Source organism: Aptenodytes patagonicus, chromosome 1 (genome assembly GCF_965638725.1).
Source record: "Aptenodytes patagonicus chromosome 1, bAptPat1.pri.cur, whole genome shotgun sequence".
In the NCBI taxonomy this organism is placed as follows: domain Eukaryota; kingdom Metazoa; phylum Chordata; class Aves; order Sphenisciformes; family Spheniscidae; genus Aptenodytes; species Aptenodytes patagonicus.
The window spans coordinates 44,189,711-44,217,286 of record NC_134949.1 but is presented as its reverse complement, the minus strand read 5'-3'; the positions used below and the strand labels follow the sequence as shown (position 1 = coordinate 44,217,286).

The 27,576-nt window shown below is 37.8% G+C and overlaps 1 protein-coding gene across 6 annotated transcripts in view; it reads right to left on the bottom strand.

The window, feature by feature from the left end:
• SYT1 (synaptotagmin 1) overlaps positions 1 to 27,576 on the bottom strand; it is a 457,999-nt gene that overhangs the window by 275,759 nt on the left and 154,664 nt on the right. For 5 of the 6 annotated variants that reach the window (XM_076333461.1, XM_076333478.1, XM_076333451.1 and 2 more), the window contains exon 2: positions 3,689 to 3,803. The exons of the other annotated variant lie outside the window; for it this stretch is intronic. The gene's annotated coding sequence lies outside the window, so the exon portion shown is untranslated. The remainder of the gene's footprint in view (positions 1 to 3,688; positions 3,804 to 27,576) is intronic. 6 annotated transcript variants of the gene reach the window in all.

Here is a 27,576-nt window from a genome sequence, read left to right as displayed (position 1 = left end):
AGGACTTTGCTGACCAGAAAATATAGAAGCTTACTGAAATTATTTAAAAGACAAAAAACCACCTGGAATAAGTTGGGAAAGTATAATTTTTCTCAACTAATTTAGAGAACACGTAGGTAACATCCTCTACCTTGTGGGGAGGTATTTAAGAACTTGTGAGGGTTTTGCTATCAACTGGCATGGTTTCTTGAACTAAATGGGGTCAGACCATTGAGACTGGTTGGTCTGGGGCCTCCTGATTCTGGACCGGTACTATTTACAGCCTTCCTCTGTGCTCTGTGGAGATTCCCTCAGTGCTGGCCTGAGCACCACTCTGCATTTCTAGAATGACCAAAGCAACTACAGTGGAAGTAATAGTTCCTGTAATAGGACAACTGCTTTCATCCTTGTTACTATCGTCAAATACAAGCAAAAAAATACACCAAAATCAACACGCCATAAATATTTCTAAATGGAAATAGTATTAAAGATAAATTGCGTCTAAAACAAAGGAATATTTTACCAACTTAATGGAATTTTTAAATAGAAAGACTCCTTGTAACACTTAACCATCTGCAATTATTTTGAGTTTCAGTAAGCACATCCTAATACTCAAAAAGTCTCAGAAGATATTTCTTACCGACTCTGTTTATTACAGTATCCCATTTAACCCAGTTTGTAACGTATTATATAGACATCAACAACACTAAGAGACCTAACAAACAAATTCCATGACTTGGGCGACATATTAAGAAGCATTTCTAGTTCAGATTTGTGCATCAGATCCTCAGGTTTTTTTGCATCCTTAAGTTCCCAGTGTAGACTTTTTTAAATTCTCCTGGATTCATTCGTATTCCATTTTTGCTTTGATTTGCTTTTCCACTTCATATTTACTTTACAGACAACTTTATTCTATTTCACATTCCTGTGAACCTTATTGTAGCTCATGGGTATATGTGGATAATCTCTTTAGTAGCAATCCACCTCAGGGCACGAGACAGTCAAATGTGCATGCAGGTCCTTGAAGCTATTGTTCAAATGGAAATTCAACTTTCAGATCCCAAAACATTTGCCTTTATTTAAATTAGTTTGAGTTATAACATTGGTGACTTACTCCCAGACACATTCATAGACAGTATTTCATATTCTCAGAAGAAACTAACTGTAACTGAGACATGTATGATAGTGAACAGAGATGGAAATTAATTTTATCACTGTGATAACACACTACTACTTCAATCAAAATTCATTTGCAAGTTTTGGTGGAACAGGAACAGATGCAGGGGAATTAGAAAATAAAATATCTTTTCAATCTCTCTCTCACTCTCTCCCCCCTTTTTCCACATTCAGCACAAAGCTGTACTGAGTTTTATTCCTGAAAATATAAGGTAGGCTTTGGGCGGAATGACAGTCACTGCTAAAGTCACACACTGAGAGTTAGTCTCACAACAATCTGCTCTACAATACAAAAGAATAGTATTATTCTTCCAAGTGAGTTATTTTCTTTGGGGACAATTTACTTTGAAGACAGATTACTTTGCATTTTCATGTGGCTTTTCACTTTTTTTGTGAACTTTCATTGAGAAGTGCCCTGACATTTCATTGTCTTTATATGTTGTTGCTTTTCATTTGACCTGTGAAAGACCTCCACTTCCACAAGCTCTCTGTGAAAAATCTGCACAAACAGAAAGAGCATTAAGAGCTCTAACCCAAATGAAGCCTTGAAACCCTTGCAAGTATAAACAATTAATTGGTATGGGAACCATGACATGCAAACCAAAGTCCTGTAAGTATCTTCAGACTATACAGAAACTCTTGTCCTCTATTAAAAGGAGTGGGTTTAGCGTAATGTTTCACTGAAATTGCATCAAGCCTGGCAATTATAAGAAATCTTAACAGAATCATAGAATGATAGAATCATTGAGGTTGGAAAAGACCTCTAAGATCATCGAGTCCAACCCTAAACCTAACACTGCCAAGTCCACCACTAAACCATGTCCCTAAGCGCCACATCTATACATCTTTTAAATACCTCCAGGGATGGGGACTCAACCACTTTCTTGAGCAGCCTGTTCCAATCCTTGACAACCCTTTCGGTGAAGAAATTTCTCCAAATACCCAATCTAAACCTCCCCTGGCGCAACTTGAGGCTGTTTCCTCTCGTCCTATCGCTTGTTACCTGGGAAAAGAGACCGACACCCACCTCGCTACAACCTCCTGTCAGGTAGTTGTAGAGAGCGATGAGGTCTCCCCTCAGCCTCCTCTTCTCCAGGCTAAACAACCCCAGTTCCCTCAGCCGCTTCTCATAAGACTTGTCCCTTGGACCCTTCACCAGCTTTGTTGCTCTTTGAACACACGAGACGTAACAAGACTGTTTCTCTTACTCTCCTCATCCCTGGAGAAGACATCAAAGTGACTGAGTGAAGACAGCCTATCTAGGCTATAGCAAGCAATGCTACTTAGATTTAACATACAGATGTTAATAGATAGATATATTACATAGATATTGTACAGGTACATAGAAAAGTATCCATGCAATTTCCTAAAAACAGCTTCTTTGATTAATTTCAAATAGTTATCAGTCAAGAAGTACAGAAACAAAGCTAAAATGGGTAGTAATAAGTTGAAACAAATCTTTTCAGATGAAGCAGCAATAGTAGCAGTATAATAAATTAATTTCCAAATGTTGTATCACCAAAAGAGAACAGCAGTGAAATAACCTTAGAATATCCCTAAAAAATATATGTTTCTTTTCCCCTTACAACAATAGTTAAACAGTGATGTAAATCAGAGGAATGAAGAGGACTTTTATTTACTAGTATCTATGAGCACTGTGCATTTTTACTAATTGTCTTTCAAAAAAGAGTAATAGTCTCTTACCAATGTAATTACCTTACAGGAAATAAAGACTTCCTTAGTAAATGTATTTATATCTGGACATTATTGCTCTCTATTAATACAATTGTGACATAAATTTTATTTCTGGCTCCTAAAATCAGAAAAGTCAAAATATAGGATCTAGAATGCAAGATCGATACTATAATCACAGCTGCTAATTTCAATGTGCTGTCTACATCACTGGTACAGGAGCTTATGAAATGACTACAGAAGCGATGTGACTGCCTGGTGGAGATTGAGTTGTATGAGCATTAATTCAAATGGAACTCGTTAGATAAAAAGGCATGGTAGGCGTTATATCTACAACCTGAAAAATCACAGTAACATAGTATATGCAGCTTCCATCGCTTAAGATATTCACATGCAAAAATATAAGAACACGCACTACTGAATGTATAAATCAAAGACAAACCTCACTCAGAAGTGATCTGTATAGTGGTGCCCAATGGCAGATGCCGCAGCATATTTTTTTATGATGCAAGGCTGCTCAAGATCATCTATGGATAATGAACCATGACAGCTTGGGATTTGATAAAACGCAAGTTGATGGTGAGAGAAGGCAAGGAATACAACTAGTATCTGAACAGTCAACAAATGTATATAAACTGGTTTTGTTCCATCTTTAATATCAGTATGAAATATGATGTATTACCACAAAATGGTATGTTCACTAATCTAATAGACTTTACATCAGAAGAAACTATTTCTTTAAATTATTTACTACCTCCATTTTATTTCTCAGAAAGCATCATGCATTAAAGCATTTAACAGGGTATGGAAGGTAACAGAATCCGTGTTTTATTTAAAATACCTTATATGATTGGCATCAACGCAGTTTTCTTTTCACAGGGAAGTCTTGAATGAAGGTTCTATCAGTCAGTTTCTAGTCTCTTCACAGCTCAGAAAAAATCGCTTTTCTTTTCTCCCTTTAAGAGAAAGACATTCCATGTAAACACTTGCCTGTACCTATGCTGTATTTTCCATCTTTGCCCACAAACAACTGCTGCTTAAAAACTCCTTTAATTATACTTGGTTTGTTCAGTGCCCTTCAGCTGCTGATTGGCAGAAGTTGGTTATCATGAGACTTGATCAGATTGTTAAGATACACAGGAAAAAAATACATGAACAAGTTTTCCTCATCACGGACTCATTTGGACTGTCTTCTTAGTGCGCTCCAGTATTATATATTTCTGTAGATTTCATCAGTGAGCCAAGTACGGTGAGTTGTAGTGATCTCACACACACTGTATTTTCCTACTGCTGTATCCCACAACATTCCTTAACTTAGCATGCTCAGTGTATTCTTTTGATACCAAAAAGACGTGGATTTATACTTGCACATTTTTTAACTTCTTCTATACACAACCAGACAATTTCAGAACAGTTTGCATTAAGGGGCAAAAATGACATAAATAAAGCCAATCTTTAGACTCGAACAATTTCATATAACTATTCAAATTATACTGTAGGGTTTTTTTGTTTTCCCTTCTCAGCTCTTTTGTTTTCCTTCTATAGAGTCTCCTATTCTGGTAAATCAAGAGAATTCACGTCACTTTTTCTCCACAGCTCTGACTAGAAGCTCCAGTGAAGACTGAATGCTTACTGTGCTGGAAGTTGTTTGAACAAGACTGTTAGAGATCTTTAAGACTTTTATAAATCAAATCCCCAAGACAGGCAAAGGATAGGAGTAAAGCTATATCAACATATTTGTTCTGCAGATGGAAGCTGAGGTACACAAAATTAAACGATATGCTGAATGTCACACAAGGAGCCTGGTTTAAGGAACCTTCTCAGCCTTAAATGCTTTGAATCCTTGCCCAATACCTTAATCATACACCGTAAAAGCCATCCTCAGTCCCAGTATCTCACATGTAGCACTTTTGATTATTTTCCTTAGTATAAAATACCATGATTATTTCATTTTGCCGGTCTTGGTAATAGTTAAAACAGAAAAAATTCTTAGAAAATAAAGATACTTTTTTTTAAACAACAAAAGCATTGCATAATTCAAAAGGTCATTAAAATATTTTGAATAGTTTGGAAGCTCTCATTTTTCACTACTTAAATACTAAGAAATCAATATTGTTAACCACAACAGTAAAAATGATGGAATTTTCTGTAAATGTGGATACCTTTAATTTGCTTTTTAATATTTAGGGAATAAAGCCCATATCAACAAGGTGCATTGCACTGAATTTACAGTCACCAAAGCCATGGGGCAACAAGAATTTACACCACCACACAATGTCCCTTTTCCATCAGAAAAGAAAAGAAAGGCTAAATCCTTCAAATGACTCTAGGACCTACGGTTTTAATGAAACAAATATCGGGAAAAGCTGGTTAAAAATGTTCCGGCTCTCACAGTCAACAACTATTTTGTACCTTGTGGCTGTCTGGATAGAATATATTTACTTATCAAAACAACAAAGTAAAATTAAGCTCATTAGATGCAAACCACCACATTAATAAAAGAACATTGTTGCAATGTCAAGCACTCAAAGTTTAATTCAGACTCTTTCTGAGGCTTTATGACAGTCTCTGAGTCAGGTATTTTGTTGGGGGAGAGCCATGCTTATCCAGTGCCTAGGTTGTTTTTTTTTTTTAAAGGAATTTAAAGGGTCCACACCTCCTATTCTGTGAATGCTCTATAATTTATATACCATATAGAGTACATTCTTAAAATAAAATTTGATTTTCATGGTGAAATTTTTTCAAGACAAAAAAATCCACTAACTTTTTACATCCAGTAATGGATCCTCATTTTTTTCCCTCTTTTTTTTTCTTTAGAGCACGTAATATATCTGTATGTTCCTATATACCCAACCACGGTTCCCATTTAATTCCATTTTCCTGTTGTTGTGGTTTAACCCCAGCTGGTGACTGAGCACCACACAGCCACTCACTCACCCTCCCCCTGGTGGGATGGGGGAGAGAATCAGAAAAGCAAAAGTAAGAAAACTCGTGGGTTAAGATAAGAAAAGTTTAATAATTGAAATAAAATAAAATTAATAATAATAACAATAATAATAATAATAATAATAGCAGCAATGAAAAGGAAAACAACAACAGAGAGAGAGGAACAAAATCCAGGAAAAACAAGTGATGCAACCACTCACCACCTGCTGACCGATGCCCAGACAGTCCCCGAGCAGCGGTCACCCCCTCCCCAGCCAAATCCCCCCAGTTTATACACTGGTCATATGGTATGGAATATCCCTTTGGGCAGTTTGGGTCAGCTGTCCTGGCTGTGCCCCCTCCCAGCTCTTGTGCACCGCTTTGCTGGCAGAGCATGGGAAGCTGAAAAGTCCTTGACTTAGTACAAACACTGCTTAGCACAACTAAAACATCAGCTGTTATCACATTATTCTCATGCTAAATCCAAAACACAGCACTATGCCAGCTACTAGGACAAAAATTAACTCTATCCCAGCCGAAACCAGGACACCTGTCTTCCTGGCATATTTCTCAAGCAGTCCCAGTTCTCTCCAGCTAGGATTACTGGCTGATGCTAATGGCGGTATGTTGGCAGCTCTACATCTGCTGTCTGGGTATCCAATTCCTTATTAAATCTGTCTTCCCTAGAGCTCCCTGACAATTCTCACTCTTTTTGTCTGGTCAGTCCCAGTTTCCAACTCCATGGCCAGTTTTTATGCCCCTTCCCATTCTCCAGGTTGACTATTAATCCATTGCCTTTGCCCGCCAAGCCTCGGTCACGCTCTCCTCAGCCCAACGCTGACCGTTTTTCTCCCATACTGGTACTCTTCTGCCCACTGGGGTCCCGGCAGTGTCCCAGCTCTCATTGCTGAGGCTGGTTCCTTCCCATCACACAGAGGAGCTATCAAGAGCCATCACAGGAAACTCTTGTTCTACCTTTTTCGTCTTGCACCACAAGTATATTGAGTGACTCCATGGGAATGCCACGAGTTTATCACAGTCAGCCTTAGGAGTTCAAGAGAAGCTTGAGTGCACTCAGCAATGACCGCAAATGGAGATTTTACATCTTCAGCGTTAACAGATCTCTCTTTCCTCTGTGAATTCTGATGCTTTTTAAAAGGCTTATGATTTTGCTAATTCTAGTGGATATTCACAGGGATGGCCAAAACCACATTCTGTTCAGAATAGGCAACTTCACTACTAGGCAGTAAAACTAACTCCACCAAAAAGGAAACTTTCCAATATGACACTTAGTTTTGTGTTGAGATCTTAATTGTGTTAAAAATCCTAGTTAGAAGCAAATATTTCTAAGGAGACAGCAGCTAGCCTTTGGGAGAAAGGAAAAGACGGATAACTCAATCAATAAGGTAAGTTTTGGTATGTTAATAAAGGTAACAGTGAAACGTGATCCATGTTTCAACAAGAATTTTCAGGTTTTCTTAGATTTAAAACTTCTTTTTACAAGTCCCTTGGGGAGCCGAATGAACCTCTCTCACTTATTGGATGAACACTGCATAATACTTTGCGTAATGAAATTAAGCAGCCTGAAATACATGTGAACATGACTAATGAGACCAAATGCAGCAGGAAAACCAAGCAGATGGCTTGAGCATGCTGGAAGAGAGTAGCAAGGAGAGATCTGAATGTTTTGGTTTTTTGCAGGATACATGCAGAAACACAAATATAATCTTCGCATTTCTGTATAATACTGCATCTGTCAGCGCTTTGATGGTCTATGGATCACAAGTGAGAGCTTGCCAGAATACTAATAGTCTCTGTGGAAAACCTTTATGTGTATTCCATAGAAATGCAAAATGCAAACAAAAGGGCAGGGGGGAGTTTCCTTTTGCATTTTGTCTCTTGCTTTTTTAATTGCATAAAAAGATACTTAAGCTAGTGGTATATTTTTAATGAACTAGTCTTTCTCCACCAAGAGTCTGGTTCTCGGAGACCTCCCCAGTAGTATGAACATTTGGGGAAAAACAGAGAGAGAGAGAGAGAGAGAAGGTAGCAGGTACTAAAAGATGATGGGAAAAGGCTTTCTTATCAAGAAAGGTCAATGACCAACTTATGAAGGATGCTACCAGAAACACAGGAAGATGAAGATAAAATCAGTTTGCTCTCATTGCTTTCTGGGAAAAAAAAATTCTGTCCATAGAAAAGATTAACTGTTCATTCCTATAATTTAAGCTAAAATGAGGGTTACCAGGCAGCTACTCCTTGAGAAGTATTTCTTGGCTGAAGGTATAATTCTGCTCTTCGTGCAACACATACTAACACTGGCTATTTACGCCTGCAAACTTATGGGATTGTCCGCAGTTATGTTATAAAGAACAAGCAGATTCAGAAAGAAAAAGTATCAATCTGAGCAACTTTACAATGTCATCCTGCTGCCTTCTCTACCACAAACAATTTGGATAAAATGCCTTTGGATGTACATTTTCTGACAGCTGAGATTTTTTTTGCACTAGAAAACTTCATTTGAAGTTTTTGAAAGAAAGCACAGACGCTACCTGTGATTGCAATATAAGGACATCTTGTCAGCAAGTAATTTTAACCAATGTTCAGAAGAAAACTATTTAATTAATTTATCTGCACCTGTTGGTAAGTATAATAGTCTGTTCCACTGTTGATGCTAATGCTACAGGCTGTAGCCCACCTACCACATCTTTGACTATTACAGATTCCCATTATTTAGTGCTCACAGTGCAATTTAGCAGTGCAGAATATTTTTATTAGCAACACAAACATTAAAAGTTTAATGTTCTTTGCCAACATCCAGCTGATGTACAATGTGCCACTCTGCACCTAGAAAACTGTGCATGTCCTTTTTAAGATGACAGAACAATCTCCACAAAGTTTGGCAACAGGAGCTCACATTTTATCAAGATCCTGTACATTATCTCAGGTTGGACTCTCTTCAAAACAATAGTTTATTAGCCAGTTAGGTTGGAAAGAAGCATTTTCCTCTACAAACAGCTTTGATGAGTTGAGTTACCATTTTTCTCACATACACAAAGGAAAAAAAAATCCACTTGCAAAGCATTGTTTCCCAACTGCAACATCTAAAGGGAAGGTTGCCATTTCCTCTGGCAAAGACTTTTGAACATAAAAAAATGCTGCAGCCATAAAACCAGGAAAAAAAATATACAATCAAATTAGAAATCTCAGAAGGTATGAACTTATCACGTGCATCCAGGCAGAGCTCTCTCACAGCTAGGGATCAGATAAAGATTTTAATTAGCTCCCTTGAAAATTAGTGTTCGCATTTAGAACGAACGAAAAGTTCATCATCACTTCGTTTTCATCCACTATCCAGGAAGCTTCCTTGTCAGAATATATGCTAAAACTCTCAAATCAAGCAATTAATAGGTGCACACACAAAGCAGTCAAATCATGGTAAGTTACAAAAAAGAGTTGTTTCAGAATGGGAGCGCTTTGCATTTTAAGCTTCGAGTTCCTATTGTCCAATGGGGCAACATAGCTTAGATAACTAGCTTTTACAGTTGCACTTATTTGGAAACAGGAAAACAGGGGAACATCACAGCCTCGCAACAATGAAATCAGGTTTTCAACAGGAATGACAAATTACAACACACATGAGATTTTTACTTTAGTTCAGATAAACAAATACACAGCTCAGTTAATTCTGCCTTGGCAGAGGAAAGAGTGCAAGGCCCACATACTTGTTCAATCTGTATCTTTTCTTTTTAACTTTCACATATATTATAAGCATTATAAGATTAATGAACATTAATGTATTAATATCCAATTCATAATTGGATATTAATTTTTAATTTTTTTATTATTTTCATTTGTCTTTGAAGTACTACTTTCTTAACGATAAGGAAATGCCTACAAAACACCTAACAGGAGACGAAACTAGTCCATATTGCCTCTGTGTGGGTGTAAGTGAAATGCAGTTTTATAGTCTTTTAGTTTTCACTAAAGTTTCTAGTTAAGACTAGACATTCTGAAAGACGATGTGACCTTATTGTAGATACTTTTTTCTCTCAAGACTCAAAATAGAAAGTGAAGAAAATAACCAGATACAAATTTACTATTGCTTGATGACTTGAGTACCAAAAGTAAGTTCATACTCATTGAAGTAAGTTCATACTCACTGATACAGTCCCCATGGGATGAGCAAAATGTCATGACCAATGGCTCCATAAGCCTTCAAGCCATTACTTCAAAAATACCACTCAAAAAAAAATCCATTAAAAACACATGAAAAGCGTACTTAGTTTTCTAAGGATTTCCTGAGGTTTGTCAATATTAGGTGATCGTGCTTAAAAGGTGTTAAGTAACATATGTCATAAAAACAAGTGTTTTCTGAGAACCTCCAACAGAATGTTAAAGTGATACAGAAGATTTTATCAGAGAAGTAATAACACAGTGCTACAAAAACTTCAAAAAAACCAAACGGCCATTGACATAATCAGTTTATTAGACAACATTTGTATCAATATTACCCTTTTTTTCTTTTGTTTTCAGATTTTCAATCAAATATTTTTATTTTAACTACAGATAAACTGACACTACCACTTCATTTCTAGTTGGCAGCTTTTTGGCTATCTCCAAACAGTGGGATTCAGAAGGACTCTCAAGTTTCAGATATTGTGGTGGGTTGACCCCGGCCAAAAACTAAGCACCCGCCAGCCACTCGCTCACTCCACTTCCCTGCATGGAGCAGAGAATTTGAAGCACAAAAGCAAGAAAAACTCATGGGTCGAGATAAGGGCAATTTAGTAAGTCAAGGGAAAAAAGAGGGAGAAAGAATACACAAGTGAAGCAAAGGCAATCACTCCCTACCTCCCACCAGCAGCCCAATGCTCACGCAGCCTCCAAGCGACAACTACTTCAGAAAGACTACCCCCCAGTTTTTATTGCTGAGCATGACATTATAAGGTACAGAATACCCCTTTGGTCGATTTGGGTCAGCTGTCCTGGCTGTGTCCCCTCCCAGCCTCTTGCCCACCCCCAGCCTACCTGCTAGGGGCAGACTAAGAGAAGGCCTTAACGCTGTTAAGCATTGTTCAGCAACAGCTATAACATTGGTGTGTGATCAACACTGTTTTAGTCACTAATCTAAACCAGCACCATATGAGCTGTGATGAAGAAGGTTAGTTCCATCCCAGCCAGACCCAATACAGATACGCACTGCAGTTCGTGTCTTGGTTGGTCACGATGAGATCTAACTGCACACAATGATCTCTCCCCATATTCTTTCTCCTATCATTTCCACCCTGGTTTCCAGGCACACTGATGAACAGGCAACCAGCATCCCCGAAAGCACTAGTCATGCAGTCTAGAGGTAGCTACTGAGGTCACAGTCCTCAAACTATATGTCACCTCCGCTGCCACCAGTCTCATTTCCATCCCCTTGATGTTCCACTCTCCAAATTCCAGCACAAGAAAAATGACTTAACTGTCTCTGCTCCAGGTGGTATGTTATAAACTCTATAAACAACTCATGTCCATAACTGTATCACCACCCTTCACTCGCTCTCTTTTTTTTTTTCTGTCTTTCTACATTCTCCAATTTCTTCCCCTTAATTTACAGCCTGTCAAAGCTTGTCCAGTTCTTGACGATCTCATTCTTGGTGTATTTGACATCTCTCAGCTTTCTTCTGCTCTATACATTTCTTAAATTTCTCTAAAAAAAATCCAACTAGCACCCAGCCCACTAAGGAACTACTCTGTCATATTCTCTGTTGGTGTTTCTGAGCAATTCTGAGCTTGAATGGGAGTCATGCAGGTAGGAGCTTAATAGTGGCTCTTATTGATATAAACACAACTTCTAAAGTTTGTGATAATACATGTGTAAAAAGAAGTGGAAAGATGATTAAATAAATAATTCTGACTTTCATACCATTTCAAAGTTTACTTCTAGAATATTATAACATGGCCAAAATAATACTGGAGGCAGAACTTAACTTCCAGTATAAATGGTATATTGCATTGCATTGTTGTCAGTCTATATTGAACTGAAACAAATTGAAGAAGTAATTCATAATAAAATAGCATTCTCAGCAGTTGCACATGCTGTCCAGGCTATTTAAATATTCTATAAATAATTGCTCAGAAAGGCAGAATTGACAGTGTGCGTAGACTGGGTGATGAATCATCAGGTAGTTTAAGTAAAATTTTGCTTGATTAACTGTTTTGTTTTTAAACCACCTGCACTGTATTGTCTGATGTACCAGGACAGATCAAATTGTTCTCAGTCTTTTTCTGAAAACCAGACAGGCTTACAAATGATAAGTTTTATTGTATTATGAAATTGATGCCAAACTGAAGAGCTGTGTATTGTGTGATTCCAATTATCTATTTTTTGGCCAAGGATTTAATATCAGCCATAGTTATAGATGAAACTAATCCAGATTTAACAGACCTCTAATAGCTTTGTGTCATATGGAAGCAATTTTACTTTTTGTCTCCCCATCTTCAAAATACATTTATTAGTCCTCTTGAAATGTAATTTTTCAGTTGAATATTTTTTTGGTCAGCTGGCAACCAAACAGATTACAGCTAGAATATTTTCAGATTGAGGCATAAATGAACAGAGCCCATTGATTTGAGTCAAAGCATACTTGACTTCCATCACTGTAAATGTTGCCAGTGCATGCACTTCTTTGTTTAGACCAGTGGATGAGGTATTTAGACGCCTACAGATACACAAAAGCACCTAATGGAGTTTATAAAAGCATATAAATGAGTAAGCACCTTATTTCCATGGAATTTCACGGGAGTCAGGCACCTATTATGCTTAGTCACTTCAGTAAAACCTACACTATGTTTCCCTTTAGCTTTGGTCACCTCCAAATATTTCTTAACAGTATCCTTAATAACATCAATCAGAAACCTCTTTTCCCAAAAGACAACCATCAAAATGCAACATTCAAAGCAATATAGCAGACTTTAAAATCAGGGTATAAAAAAAATCTATTGTCTCTATCTTTTGACAAAAGTAACACCTTAGGTAATAGAATCAGCTTCATCACCAGGTTCTGTAATTGCAAGGTTACTCTTCCTGGCACATATACAGTTTTAGAAAACTACCTTTATACAATATATTACCATATAATGTTTATGATACACCAAGTTTTTCCCTCATCTTCATGTGATTTCAGGTTTTGGCTCACTCTTAATTAGGAGTTAGAAATGGACCATATAGAAGATCATTTTTTTGTAGTCACAGTATTGTAGATTTATGTCATTGCTAACGTAAAATGACCCTAATGAACTTGCTAGCCACCTGGTTTCACATGTTCATTTAAGGAATCAAGGACCTAAATGAATCTTTTTTAACCATTCCTCTATTTGCTGGTGTGTTGATTTCTGGGAGGAGGAGGAGAGTGAGGAGGGATTTGGTTACTTCATCTGATGTGTATTTATGTGATCCCAGATCCTTCTCTGCCACATTTTCCCCACGTAATTAATACTCATTCCTTTTTCAGCTGAATCCCAAGGTTCACTTAAGATCAGAGTCCCAGTGTGCTGGGAACTGTGCAAATATGCAGTCAAAAGAAAGAAAAACATTATAGCAATAAACCAAAGAGTTTAAACATGCTACCGACATATTGGCATTGAAGATTCAGGACATAGTACCCAGTTACTTTCAGAAATTGCCACATTTAAGTAGAAGCCCCATTTCTGTTGGAAAATCTGCTATAATTCCTATCCAGCAGAGACAGTTCAGTAAGAATGTTAGAACAGAAAATGTAAGCTATAAACTCTCATCTGAATGAAATGTAAAGACAAAACATAAAGAACAGCTGAGAAAAAAATCCACTTGTTCTTAACATTGGGAGAAGCTTAAGAAAAAGACTGTATTTTATACATGGAAAGGAAGCAAAAAATGAGTCTTTCAATAAGCACATACAGCTTTTTCTTAATTAACTTCTCAAAATGGTAGTTCAAGACATAATATTCATTGATACAGTAAAATTCTGTTTCTGGAAGATTAGCAGAAAAGAATAATATTTCAATTTTTGCTGTAGGCTACTTAGAATTGCTTTTGGTATTCTGTTCTTTTATATACTACAGGAGCATGCAAAACTATGTTCAGTCCAAATGACACATCCGAACAACTCACCTCGGAGGCTATTTTAAGGCATGCATGCTAGCACATCAAATGAGATGAGCCTAGAGCAAAGAGATGCGAGGCCAAGTTCTGCTACTATTTCAGGCTGTCTCTTGTGGAGAATTTAGGTGTCAGTTATGAACATCATATAAAAGCTTTATGTTTTACACAATCACTATTGATTAATTATGACCTACATTAGCATTCAAACAACCTCAGCAGTAAGACCCTGTAAGGCTGCAGACAGTCATTTCAGGTGAATTACTGGTGTGATCCTACAGAATGCCAGTAAATAGAGAGATCATCTCACCACAATAATTACCAAGGCAGTAGAAAAACAAACAAACAAAACAGGGTAGCAGTGACATATTAACTGGTCACAACGTCATGTTTGTGTAGAGCTTATTTTTAAATGCATCCGTTTGAAAATATTGAACCCTTCTGTTATGGCTATTCTAATACACGTCATTCAACTCATGAAAATAAGAATTTATAACTTAAGATCCATCTGCTGTCTTGGATATACTTATATCCATCACTATTTCTCCATGGGTTTGAGTATTCTTTGAAATCCACGCTCAGAACAAAACTAATACTATGAGAATTGAACATCTCGGGGCAGGATGTTCCACCTTCATTTACGTGGCAAGAGGACACGGATGTCCAAGCTGTGCTGGAGAAGAGGGCGCTGTGCTGCCACAAAAGCTTTCTGCAGCAGGTAATGCTGGAAGCTTTTGTAGAGCCGTGACTGAAACTAGAGTAAGCTTTACTCACACTAACAAATTGCTGACAGTAACTAAAAACAACCCAATTATTTCTGAAAAAAATAGCTCTTAATTTAAAGGTGAAATATATAGATGGGAGGAGAAAAAGAGCAAAAAGACCATGTACGAAAATTCTATAGCATTTTAGCTGAAAATAGGAAAAGTGAAAACCAGCCTTTATTGTCTTTCAATGAAAGAACATAATAAAACAAGCTATTGTAATTGCTTTTTAAAAACATTTTTTTCCATAAATAGCATTTATGTTTTAATTACATTGTTAAAGCTGTGCAAAGAGAATTTATTTCGTTGGATACTGTTTCTTTACAACCATTCTCAATATTACTCATTAAACTGGCGTGTCATTGAGATAAGAGTATTTTTATCCTGTTCCTTTAAATCACTTAAACTTCTATATAATTTCTTAGCACTGACTTAACTACTGATATAGCTGAAAATCTAGTCAGCAGAGCATCTTCATCCCTTTCACCTAAATCTATTATCTCCACTGATTTATGAGAGAACAGATTTGTGTAAGAGTCCCATATAGATCCATATAGCTATAAACCTTTCTATTACCATGACAGGGTTTCTTACCTGCTGTTATTGTTCCTCTGGGAACTTACTTGTTGTGCAAGGTTTTTCCCCGCATATAGCTTAACTAACACCTTAGAAGGATTCTTTAAATACTTAAAATCACGAGAGCAACAAATCGCTCACAGAGAATACACTCTCCTAATAAAAATAATACTAAAAGTTCACTAGTAACAGAAGCTGTGACACCATATTTCACAGCCTTCATTAGTTATTTTTTGTTACAAATGAAACCTCTGAGGAAGAAATAGCTGAGAATGAAACCAAAGTTTGCAAGGAATGGAGCCACATTTCCCAAGTCCTCTCAATGGTGCAGAGACCACTAAAATTTCAAAAATCCAAACAGTGGCTCCCGACTTGAATTTTAGAGCCTCCACCCACAGTGTCTGCAAAGAATAGTACTTATTAAAGCAGTCCGTAGTACTACTAACCTGGCTAAACCCTATTAAGCACAAAGGCTGCAGAAATGAGCTGTTTAACTCTGGCTATGATGAAAACTGACCTAATAGTTATGCATTCTTTAAAACCGATTCTCTGGGACTTGTACCCCCTTTCACTGTTACATCCATTGGCTGTCTCTTGTCCTAAACTGGACTCCTATGCCAGTAGCGTCTTTATCATTACATACACAGAACACCCCACATGATGGATCTACATTTCTTGACGAGGTGTTAGAGCAGTCCCATAGCAGAAGTTGGTGAGAGCTTCATCAGGTACTCCAACAAGCACAAGAGTCAAGCTTCTGTTCTGAAGTTTTCATCCACTTATTTCCCAAAATGTAGGATGTTTGGATCTTACAGTCTGTAAGATTAGACTCTCAGTTTCATTAAAACTTACTGAACTGTTTTCTACCACTCAAGAAGACACAAAAGTGTCTCACCTCAGTAATTGCCTAGTAGCTGTATGTCTATCACAGCTCCTTCACTTTTGCTTGGAGGAATGAGCTGGTACTTCAAAGGGGATGAAGAGGCACAGTGATGGATTGCTTACTGTATGCAGTCCTGAACAAGCTAAGGACTGTTCTAAGTTATACCAGATTTCCAGCCACATCAAGGAGCCAGCAGAGCTTTGTGAAAACTTAGCCACCCCTGTTCTAAAATATATGCCCACATCCCGCCCTCTTGTAGTAGATACTATTCAACAGAGATTTGGCAAATGCATGCACACACACACACACTCATGCACACAAGCCCTCAGCAACCCAAATGACCCATGACACTTTCATGATCCGTTTCTCGGCCATGCAGATGTAATAAAACAAAATTGTTCCCCAGAGTCTGGTATATTGTTGTTGTTATCATCAGTATCTTAGTTCAGACACCAGGCTGCAAATAAATCAAGACCATGTTGCTTTACATACCATTAAATAATTAATAGAAAATAAGTCATTAAAAACAAAAAAAAGAAAGGAAACCTCAACAGAAACCCTATGATCTCTTGAGATAAGCAGTTCTGGACTTTGCTCTGTATTACTAAATTAATATACTGAAGAGTTTTAACATTGTGATTACAGCATCTGTTATCAAAATCCATGCAAAAGGAGCTGGAATTTTTCTTAGTACTGAATACTATCAGCAATTAAACTAGGTTTTTTTGAAACAGCAAGCTGAATTACATTAGTGACCCAGCATCTGGCAAGTAATGCAACACATTATGGAGTACCCAAATTATTCGTAAGCTTGAAAAAGACTGTACTCCTTCCAAAAGGCAAAAAAGACCCCCACTAATAATCATATCACACAGACAAAGGAGGTCAAGAAAGTTAGCAGAAGTTACCCTAATGTTTTTGGTGGGTAAACAAATTAAAAAAACTAAATAGAAATTAAACTTTGACCTCTCACTTTTTTTTCCTTTTAACCTTTTTCACTTAACCCAAACGTGGCCAGAATCATACATTGCCACTTTCTGCTCTCAGCTGAACAAATTATTACAATGTATTAGTACACTGTATTACTTAATATTAGTCTTCTATTTCGCTGTACCACTGAAGCTGTGGTTGCCTCCAGTGAACATACATCTTTCTCCTCCAGGCTCAAAATCTTTTCCCTCTTCCTTGTTTCACCTTGCCTTTTCACCTTACTTTAAGTGGGAAATTTCAGTCATCCCTCTTCTCATAGCAGAGACCTCAGTTCTGTCCCAAAGAAATACCTAAACCCCATGATCTGCCTGTCTCTCACTTCCTCTGTACTGTCCGTGCCCGCCTAGTGATGGCCTTGCTCATCGCTTTTTTCTTTTCCTCTCTTCTCCTCTTGCATTGATTTCTGCTCTCTGTGTTCAACTTAAAAGTTTTCATTCCGGAGTGCTTTGTTTCTTCCTTATTGATTTCACACATTCAGCTTGTCTTTGGGGAACAGACTCCCAACTACCATCTGACTGGCATTTTCCATTCCCTCCTTTCAGTCTTCCTAAACGCTACTTAATCCGAACACTAACTTGACCTAACACACAAAAGAGAAGCCAATGCCTTCTTTTAACATAGATCGTAATATGAAGTTTTAAACCTATTCTCTCATCTTATTTGCACAGGTTAGGCTAGGTTAAAACCTGAGCAAATAAATTATGCTGCTCCTTTGAATATCTGCCTAATCCTATGTATATGGAGTGTATTATAAGTAAAAAGTTACTTCAAAGCTTTGTGTATGGATATAAGGACAAAAATCTAGAGGGTCCTGCTGTTTGATTTAAATATATTTCATTACTCCAAAATATTTGTTCTTCATATACACATATATACACAGGGTGGAATTAGCAATAAATACAGCAGTCTTGTTCCCATGGTGGTTGAAGTAGATGATGATAAAAAGTGAAGATAAAAACTCTGTACTTAAGTATAAACAGTAAAAGATTTTTCAGCTATATGAATAATAAACAAAGAAGAAAAATGAGAAAGGTATTACAATGGAGTAAAGATGGTACAGAATTTAGTATTATGCTGAAAATATCGAATGCAGGGATGAAGATGGGTAACAGGAGTAAAAATTAGACATTATCAGTTATGTTAATTATACGCATCTCTAGATAGAAGAAAAGCTCAAGAAGATTAAGCTGAGGGTGACAGGACAGCCTCCAGCCCAAATTCTGAAAGAACAGGGTATTTCAGGTAGCAAGATCACTATCGTGTCCAATAGGCATAGGAGAGAGTAGAATAGCATACAGCAGCAAAGCAGAAGAGGAGAAAGCAATCTGATGGTCAGTAAGCCTGATTTCAACACACTTTTCAATAATGTGTATGCTTTTAGAGGAAGCTTTCAGAGAAACTGTATTTAAAGACACGCAGGTCAAGGGAGGATGAGAAGGTAGATCACACTAGATCAATTCAATAGCTTTCTTCGAGGTTCTGGGGTTTATAAAACATTGGGAATGTGAGAGACCTCACATATCTGAAGTTCAGAAAAGCATTTTTCATATGGTGCCACATGGGAAATCATTACTCAGTCTACAGAAAATTAGGATTAATATCAGAAATATTAGGTCAGTAAGAAACTAACTAAAGGGAAAATGAAACTGCTTAGTGTTGAAAAGTTCCAGGCTAGAGGGAAGCTATTAATAGTTCCTCAATGATCAGTCGTGGAGAAATCTTGTTATTTTTGTAACGACCTTGGCCAAAGTATCAATACTATATGGGTAAAATTTTATGATAATTCATTTTTGGGGAGATACTCAATACTAAGAAGCATTAGGATATCCATATGCAAAGACCTTGATGACCTTGAGAACATGAATAATATAAATGAAATAAAAATCTATCACACATATGGCAAGGCCATACCCCTCAGGACTAATAAAAACATTTCTTCTTTAAGCCAGAAGTTCATCAGTTGAAAATGACTGAGGTGGAAAAGGATCAGTCATAGGATTTAAGTACGAGTTGTTAGTGTTATATGGACAATGCAACTCTAAGCTGCATCAAACAAGATTTTTCAGGAGAGAAGCAAATACTGATGCTATTGTACAAGATGCGGGGAAATCTAATCATCGGCATCTCTAATATGCCATAGAATCCTGTTCACTTATGTTAAAGAATGATAAGCTTAAATTGGAAGAGGTGCAGAAAAGAGGTGCCAACGTGATCAGAGAAATGGAAAATCTGTCTGACAAAAAGAGACTAAAAGTCCTTAAGCATATCTGGTCTGGTGAAATGAAAGCTGAAAGAAAATATGCCAGGGAACTGAACAGTGAAGGAGAAAAAAAAAAAAATTGTTCAGTCTAGGGCCCACAGCTGGCACAAGAAAGAATGAATATAAGATGGCTGTGAATAAAGTTAGGCAGTAAATTAAAAAATATAAAAAATCTAAACATTATAACAATATGAATCTGGAACAGCCTTGGAATAGAAGAAATGGATGCAGCTCCCATCCCCTCCCCAGACTAACAACTAGCTGCACCATGCTTTACAACCTCATAAGGTGAACCAGTATTAAGTGCTACTTGAAACAGTAAGGAGCTGGAGTTGGCAACCGAAGAGATCGCTACCCATCCTACATTTCCAAAATTCCTTAAACAGCAACTAGCGTTTTTCAGGAGCAGCTATACCTGTTTACAGAATCATATACTGTTTTTCCATAGACTAAATGTGCTAATTAAAACAATCTATTTAACTTTTTCAGGAATTCACTATTGCATGCCCCTGAGACATTTGTGATCTTTCCACTTCAACTACATTTTACTACTGAACGGTTAAGTGACATTTTCATATATATTTGAATATCAACTGTGCCTTAAATAAAGCAAAATACATAGGAAAAAGACCATCCAGCACCAGCCGTGAAGAATTCCATTTCTCAGATCACAAATCTATAACTTATTCTCTTCTCAATATACATACATAACTACTTGTTTAAAGACGACATAATATTGCAGGCATAATAATTTTGCTTTGTTTTTTACACAACTATTCAGACATAGTATAAAAGATGCACTTAGTTGATGCAGTCTGAATGAATAGAGGGAAAAAAGAGCTTTCGTAATGCCACTGCCTATCTATGCCGCTCTTCCATTAACAGCCACTTTCCAGAACAGGCTCACACATGCAATTTATTCCTAGGGAGGTAAGAACTGACAAAAGTATTTATTTTTTGTAAAGAAAGAGTCCAATCTAACTAGATACATGAATTTAGACAGTTCAATTATCATAGACCCTTGTGACGGGATATTTAAAGAGCAGTAACCTTTTGATTTGTCTGAACAGAACTGACTGAGGAGCAAAGAGGAATAAGCGTCAGTGAGACCTTGGCAGTCCTTTCTTTTATAAGGCCAGGACTCTTCAGTGGACCAAATGAAGAGCCAAGAACTGGCTGGGAAAGCCATCGTAGGAGATGCTTGATAAGGAATTTTCAAAGCTCAGTTAGTAATACAGCTGTTGACTGAACAGCATCCTGGCTAATCGTCCCCAGCTCAGCATCTGGGCCGTTACAGAACAGTACACTTTCCCATCCTGTACATTTTGCATTGCCATATTGCTGGAGCATTTACCAGCTCGTGCTGCTCACAGCTCCAGGCACCTGACTGAAAGGGCTGTAAACTGCTCCCAAAATTAGTTTGCAAATTCCTATACTATCATTAGACACCATTCTTTTAAGTCAACTGCACGCTTCTCAGCACAAGCCCATACCTTAGACTCAATTGTCTACTGCAATGGTTGCTTCTTTTATTTATAAGTTACTTAAACTTTATTTTAAATAAATCCATAATAAACCACCTATACCAAAAACCAAAGAGGTGGTGAGAAAATATACTATTACCAGTAGCGATAGTTAGAGCTTGTTTCGACCCTAGCATAATGTAAATGAGGAAAGGCAACATTAATTGCAACATCAGAGATCCACTGTTTGTACACAAATACAAAAGAAAGAATAAACAAATATGTACAAATTACTTCATTCAGAAAACAATTATCTGGTTGACTGTACACAAGTATACTCTGTCTCCAATACTGTCCTGCAACAAACAGGTATTCAAACTTGTGCCTCTATTATTAGCACGACAGTTATTTTCCAATACTTCCTGACTGCAGTGAAGTTATACAGGATTTATACGTGTTAAGTGATAAAAGAATACAGCTCAGTGCCTCCAGCTCAACCTGCTCTGAATAAAAAGTTGTTCGCCCTCTTTTATCACAAAATTTGCAAAAACCATTTGGACTTGGTTACAGACACATCCGTCCTAGAGAGCTTCATGTAGGTCTAGGATGCATCCGCCGAGTTTAATGAAAGACATTCTGCTCTAGCAGGATTCAAGAATATGTATTAACAGCTACGCTGAGGTCACCGTGCTACCTGCAAGGGGAGAGCTATAAATGCTTCCATTTACACTCAATTGGCTTCATTTCTCCTACCCAAGATACGGCCTGCTCCGTGCCCGTTAACATAAGTGGTGTGTCATGGGATGTGTTCCTGTGCTTTTGCACCATCTAAGTGCAAAACCTACCACCATTCCCAATTTCTCCCCCACCCTTGGGCTTTTCTGCACCAGTCTAGACAGAATCTGATGAATTACAGTTTTCATGAGCTCATTTGAGAGCTGAAAAGTACAGACTGCATTTTTAAAATATGGAGCCCTCTAGAATCCACTTTCTGCTCATTCATTTTTTCAGCATGTGCTCTGAACGCTACCCTCAAGGCGATTCACATCTCATCACCAGCCATCTTAAATAGCTGGCTTGCAAGTGCAATAGATGACTTCGATCCTAGATCGCTAGAAATGTAGAACGATTAAAAAAATCACTTCAATAACTGAACCCCAAATTTACATTTAAATATTACTTGAAAAAATAACTAGCTCATGTTACTCTAAAACTATTAAAATGTTGTTTTAGAGCTTGCCTTCTTTGATGTAGCTCTTGAGTATTGACTTTGATCAATGCTCAGCTGTTCCATTTATTAAAATTGGCCATTTCATCTGCAAAATTTGTACTTGTTTAGTATTGCAGTTTCATCAAGATCTCTTAAATAAGCTTAAAAAAAAAGGTGTTGGATAAATATAATCTTAGGCACAATATACCGCTCAGTGATTTCCCTAGAAATCCTTAGATCGGTATTGCTGAGCAAAATTACTAGACCTGCATTTACTTCTGTTGTCACTTAAGCGTTCTCTCTTATTTCTGGCACTTTCTAATCAGCTAATTGGTTTCGTCCTCGTTGGGCTCTGCAAAAGCAGTCTACGTAGCAAACTATACGAAGAGAGCAGCTGGTTGCATAATGTTACTGTACATTGCTTCACCTCCTGAATGAGATTTATCTCCCTGATCCAATCTGTCATATCATTTGGAGGAAAAAACAATTTTTTTTGTTTGTTGTTTACTAAGAAAGATGTGTAAATCATAAACGTAGAACAACTTCCAGTGAGTGTGGAAACACTGTGAATGTGTTGAGTATTCACATTTTTCTTAGGATGGTGGGAAACTAATTTGTTTCTTTCCTGGGCCCGTTAAATAGATGATGATGTAATCTCAAGGTGACATGTCTGCAGAAAGCTAACATGCAGTAGAGGCAGTACACAATACTAATGAAACACTCCAGAGGCAAATCTGGTATATGCTGTCACTAATTCAAAGTTTATGGTAGGTTTTCTTATCAGTGAAGCCACCTTTTCCAATATCTCTTTCTCTGCTGGCTTTATCCATATTAAGCTCAAAGGAACATGAAAGCTCTTGGACATGGCTTACTGAATATTGGGATGATTAATACCTGCTCCCTGACAGCTGTTTGAATTGAGGTGTTCTCTCATTGTAAACAGCCTGGACTGTATTCATCCTGAGGTTTGGCTTTTCAGGAAGGACTTCTCGTACGCAGAAGAGGATGGCAGGAGAGAGGGGCTGCAAAACCATTCTCCACACTTGCCCTACTTTCTACAATAGCTTTTGTGCCACAAAAGTAGTCTGCGCAGTCACGGTCAGGATTACAGCACCAGGGATTTTTAAATAATGCTAATTCTGAGTTAGCATCAGGTGCCAACAATTTATTCCATATTAAAAAAGGTGCTGTTTACTTGCCTATCAAGAGGCAGCTCCAGCTGAAACACAAATGGGGCCCCCATTGATTATGCATGACAGCACAAGTGCCAATAATTAAAACAGTTTTCAAAGAAAAAAATCTCTTCAACTAATTGCAGGCCTGAGGGTCACCGAAGATTTCTAAACAGATCTAAATTGCCTTTTTAATATAGTCAACACAGCATCTCCATGATAAAGGCAAGTATTGTTGCAATTTCCACGGGACATTGACAGGAAAAGCTGATGGCATGAGGTGAACAGATAATGTATGACAGCAATCCCTAGTACTTATAAGCAAGGGTGCTTTTGTTCACACACCTCTGTTCAACCAGGATGTATCTTCTGCTATTTCTCTTGCCAAAAGGTATTATCAGTTGCCTGGGTGGATTAGTGTGGAGGAGCCCTATGCCAAAAGCAGCTGTTTCATTGACCCCGTCCTCTCCTATTCCCTGTAAACGCAAATAGGTTGCCATTCACTACCAACTGCAGGTATCTATCACCATGGCTTCCCTGAAATTTAGCTGGAACCCATGAGTACCTAGGACAATGCTTGGAAACAACCCACAAGATGAAGGTTAGCTCTCTAGTAATTAATTTGATGTGCGTTGTTTACACCAGAACTCACAAGAAACCTCCAACTTGAACTACTGGTGCTCATCTCGGGGAGTATCTTCACATAACAGAAGGAATTAAACATTTTTAAAGAATGCTTACATTAATTCTAGCAATTCACAGCAGTGGGCCCTAAAACATAATCTCAGCCATGCAATTGCAGATCTTGATTTGATTTCCGCCCCCCCCCCAAGAAGCTGCTGATGGGTTGCAGTGCCTGACTTTCCATGATATAAGCAAGACTGATTTTCTGTAGCTCTGAAAAGCCAAATCTCTTTAGGGAGACAATGTTTCTTCCTGTTGCATCTCCTTTTCCTCTCACCATGTCACGTGCACACTTCAGAATCACAAGACACGTTCCTGTTTTGTGCTGAATACCATTTTTTGCTCAATTTCTAATCAGCCGTTTGTTAAGGGAACTGCAAAAGCACACAAAGAGAGCAGCTGTTCCCTTGCTGTTGCAAACGTGCAGCTCCCTGGGCAAATACTGTTTGAGGCGCTACCCAGAAGTGGCTGCTAACATCCACTAAGCCCTCCCCGCACCCCAAACTAAATGCTTCTCCTCTGGGATAACTCTCACCCTGTGGCACGATTAACTGAAGTCCTATCAGCATTTTGTTTAATGTAGGTGTTAACCTCATGAAAACCCAAAACACTTTTTAAAGATGTGACTTTAGTAAGAGTATAATCTGAAGACAGAGAGGTTGTTTTAAAAAAAATATAATACATTTATTTTTTAAAATATCCTAGATATTTGCAGCAGAGGTTACTTTAATATTTGGTGATTTTCATGCTATTATAAGCACCAAAACATTTGGTAACGGAATGCAATTAACAAAATTACATGTAATAACTAAGGTAGATATATCCACCAAGGTAAGCAATAATAGAGTGTTTTCTAAACCACAAGTCAAAGGTACAGGGTGTATTAAGTAATGGACATAAAAACAGGATAATTCAAAATTAAAATGGAACATCTAGGCTGATACTCCTTCATCTCATTACATTTTGTAACACTTCAACAGTTTTTAAATCAGCAATATCTATTAAATTTGATTTCCTCAGTATTCTAAATTTTGTTTTAAAAAAAAGGGGGGGGGAGGGGAGAACCAGGTTTAGATGAAAATGCTCAAACATACATGGATATAAATACAGGTTCTAAATGGAAGTTGTTGGTGTGCTGCTGCTTTAAAATACCACCAGTTGAGCATGCTAAAATACAAGAGTGCACAGTCAGTGACTTCAAAGGAAGTTTCAATACTTTAAGAAGTGTTCCCAGGCTTTTTCAAATAAAGTAGCTTATTCCCTCCCAAGAAAGAAACCTGCCTTTTTGTGCTTTGCTCCAGTGAAGACCCCTTGTGTCGGCAGAGCTCCGTGACAGACCAAGAGATATGGCCATACAGATTAATTTGAGGTATCTCGGTCTAAACCTCTTCTACTCAAGAAATGAAACATTCATACAGCTATTCAATTCCCAAAGAAGACATATGATCCTCCATTTTAAAAAGCTAATGTGGAAGATGAGAACAGTGTTCCTGTGAATAGCATTTTTACTGAAGAGATGCTATTTACCTGGGTACCTTCTGATTTTTTTGCTTAATATTTCAACTGGGCTTAAAATTAATACTTCTGGTTTTGTTTATAAAGAAGCTTTTTAGAGAGTATCTTTTACAGTGAAGTATCTCTAGAATAAAAGATAGATAACTATGTTGCCACTGTGAAAATGGCCCAGGAAATTATCTAATAATGGCTTTAGTTTGTATTACTGTGCAAAACAATGAGTAAAACAGAAATTAGACAGATTTTAATGAGAATTTAAGCATTTCCACTGTATTTTCTGCAGTTTTTAACCTTGTCATCAAGCAAAGTTATTTGAAGAGTATGTAGCCTTTTCCTAATTCAGTCTATTTGATAGCAGTAGATTGTCAGTTACATATATTAAATATACATAAGTATAAAGCAAGATATTGAATAGTGTAATGTCTGAAATGTCAAGTTAAATCACAATAAAAATTCACTGTGGGACTTGAATCCACATGCATTTTTAATTTAATGAAGTAAACTTGCATTGTTACCTACATAATTGCTGCTATTGATAAATGCAGTGAATTATAAATTATAATAACCAGTTTCACTGAGACAAGACAGACTTCAGATTGTTAAAAGGAATATTTTGTACCTAGAAAAAAAAAAATCAGTCACCTATACAATTCTGTTTCCCCTGATATCACAAATAGAAAGCAGTTATGCTAATTGATAGTATTTAGCGTTACGTTATACATAGCAAACCTGTACTTAAATATCTATTTCTAGCGTAATTACATGTGAGAAGGCTGTAATTGCACACATCTAGCACAGCGTGGTCAATGTCCCAGGTGACAGTCTCCTCCAGCATCCTTAGGCGGTGCCAGGATGGCACCGCTCAGCCAAGCACCACCATGAGAGGCGTGCAGCCCAGCTCCTTGGACTGGTAGGGCCCCCCCTTACAGGAATTCATCACACCAGTGCTCCGAGAGGCCCCAAGCGACACAACCAGAGCCAACCCCAGTTGTAAAATGCCTCCTCTGCCTGGAAATCCATCCTGCGTCCCCCGGGAGGCCTCAGGTGATGCACTGGGAAGGAGCGCAGGGCAGCTGGAGCAGCTGCCGGGGCGCCCTCTCCTCCCACCTCCCCGGCAGTGGGAAGGGACTCCCGCCAGATGTTCACAGCTCTGCTCCTTCTTCTCCACCCTTCTCTTATCAGCACAAGGGCACAGGCCCTTCATCTTTAGGCAGGAAATATGATTTTTATCTATGTACTAGAAAGCCTTGAGTGGCTCTGTATGAGACCAAAATCACAATTTTTTCCATTTACACTAGCTGATACAATGAAGGAGAGAATCAGCCCCCTAAAGCAAATGATACTATGCCACCTTCAGTGTGATGGATATCCATAAAATCTAAAATACATTCTATTTGAGTGAAAATATAAATAAAATTATGCAAAGTATATGCTCGTGACACAAAGTAATTTTTTTGTGGTAATTTCTGGCAATAGCCTGTAGGGTAAGGACACAGTCAGAATTAAAAAGCCTCCCTGGAAAAGGCAAAAAAGTATGATAAATTACAGAGTTGCGTGAAGTTTACTGAGTTTCTGGCACTATTCCTGTTGAGCTGTAATCTGGTCTGGCTGTCATTCTTGCTCTGATACCCATTTTGCAGAGAGACTGAAAAAACAGCAGCGTGTTCTCTATGTCTCGGACCACACGTACGCATAAATCTCACCCACATTTCTCTGAAAACCACAGTTCTCTGCCACGCAGAACTCATGCTTGCTTTCTGGAGTTTATCAATGAAACATGCAGCAACAACCAAACATTAGCTGAAATACCCTCCTCAGACCCTCCTGTATAACTCCCGTCCTAAAATCTGGTTAGCTTGAATCTGTCTCTGTGAAGAGACTCACCCCCATTTGCTGTATAACCCAGCAGGCAAACAACTCATCTGACACAGCACGAGCCAGCAGCATCCACACATACTAACAAGATGAAATGTTTTAGACAAACATTACTCCCTTGTTAGAGAAACTGTGCATTGGGTCAAGTGATTCGCCTTTTGGGGAAGTTGCAAAAGTTATTCTACTTCGACATCTACCTCTGTTACTCCTCTGAAATAATCACTCAAGTTTAATGAAATATTTAAACTGTTTTTAAAACATTTAGGCCATTTCTTTATTACTTA